Consider the following 2,120-nt stretch of genomic DNA (forward strand, 5'->3'; position numbering starts at 1 on the left):
GGTTGCTGTGAGCTATGCTAACGCCATGGCACTCACTCTAGCCAGGGCAACAGAGTGAGACTCTGTCTCAAAAAAAAAAAAAAATCATTTACTATCCCTTTAAAATTCCCTACAGCTCCCTTTACTCTCTCCCCAATGAAGATGGTGTTTCAGCTTCAACCATTGGGCCCTTCTTTGGGTTTTCATATTTTGTCTGGCTCTCACACTTATGCACATTAGTGAATTTGTTATGCTTGTCTCTTATTAACCTATTTTTTTAATGAGGATGTTGATTGTAACCTTTATGATGGGAAGAAAAGAGATAATCTTTTTCTACCTGTATAACCCATAGTGGCTATGCATGTGGTCCCTAGGCCTCTTTAGATAGTTTGAGGGAGTTCTGTATAAGTGATGTCCCCTTTCCTCATCCTTTCAAGCTCAGGTTTTTGTCTTTTGATGGACACTTAACCTAATCACTAATTCAGGCTAATGGGAAAAGGGGCAGGGTGTGTTTTTCTGCATCTTGTAATTGACAAGTGGCCTATTGGAAGTAATTCTTTGTTTTTTTTTAACCCCAAATAATGACTGTACTATTTGGATTTCAGGCTGATAGGAGGAGAAGGGTATTTGTGAGAAGGAGACTAGTCTGTATTATATCATGTTGGTGGCTATCTGCTTTGCAGTAAAATAAGCCTGACACTGCCCAAAGCATCTATGGTATACATAAACACATAAACACGTCTTCTAAAATACATAGGAATATTTAAAACGAGAGGGTTTAAGGCCAGGAGAAAACATGTGAAATCAGGCCGGGTGTAGGAAAGAGCTCATGCTTCCTATACTTTGGGAGGCTGATGTGGGAGGACTGGGAGACATGTGAAATCAATTTTTTTTTTTTAAACTGGGCATCTGGTCAGCTTTAGCTCAGGGATTCCGAAAGTGGAAAGGTGCTCTGCAATAAGATTCAAGTTGAATTCTTGGATCAAAGGTATTTATTGTTTAAAATGAAGCACATTTCATTTCTTAAAAACTTCTGTGCCCTCCAAGAAACTGTTATTTTAGTGTCTTTGATGGATCTACTCAACCAGAAAAGATGTGGCCCTTAGGATGACTGGGCAGAGTTGTTGGTCCTAGGGTGTGTTTTATGGTTAGTGATTAATTGGCACTCAGATTACAGCCAATCATCTGTGAATTTGAATATTGTATTCAGATAAATTCTGTACTTGTTTCCAAGCCTACAAACCTGCCTAATCTGCCTCTGCTTACCTCTGTGACTCACCAGGTGCCCTCTCCTCCTGTCTTCTATGCTGCAGCCACACTGGTTTTCAGTATGTCAAACACACTAAGGCTTTTCTGCCTTAGGGTCTTGCTTTATACATGTGGTTTCAAGCTGTTTCCTCTGCCTGGCACTTTCTGCTCGACTCTTCATTCTGGCTGGCCCATACTTATTTTATTTAGGTATCTGCTTTAAATGTCACTTCTTTATAGTGACAATATTTTATAAAGTTCAACATGCAATATGTTTGGGCCTTGAAGCTTATCACAGAAGCACCTTCTAGAACTGCTAATTGACCAACTAGCAGTAAGAGTCTTATCTTTCTCACAAAGCCAACTTAAATTACCTCACTCTGGGTAAAGATGGAGATTACACAGATGGAAAGAAAGTTATGTTATTGCTATTTGTATCCTGAAGGAATTAAAGTAATTTTCAATATTTCTGAAAATACTAAAATGATTTTATTTCAATGAAATAAAACCTGTTTCAGAAAGAGTATTGAATATTTGCCTGTTTTAAAGCTAGTCTTTTAGTAGAGTTTTGGTTAAGTATCTTTTTTCCATTTCCCTTTCTTTCCCCAGATTTCCACACTGGTGCATACAACTGTAGGTAACATTTTTAAGGCTTGTAGTCCTATAATCCCTGGGGAAATGATTTCATAGTTCTTAATATAAAGTGGCTCCTTTGTTTATGTGCACGTTTAAGAACCAGATTTATTTTTATGGTCTATGTATCAAATTATGTATCAAGGAATTGATAATATTCAAACTTACATAATGTCACGATATGTTATAATTACCTTATTATCTTTGAGCATAACTGTATTAGTCAGGGTTCTTTAGAGAGATAGAATGAATAAGAGGTA

The sequence above is a fragment of the Propithecus coquereli genome, unplaced genomic scaffold (assembly GCF_000956105.1).
Source record: "Propithecus coquereli isolate 6110/MARCELLA unplaced genomic scaffold, Pcoq_1.0 Scaffold15, whole genome shotgun sequence".
In the NCBI taxonomy this organism is placed as follows: Eukaryota; Metazoa; Chordata; class Mammalia; order Primates; family Indriidae; genus Propithecus; species Propithecus coquereli.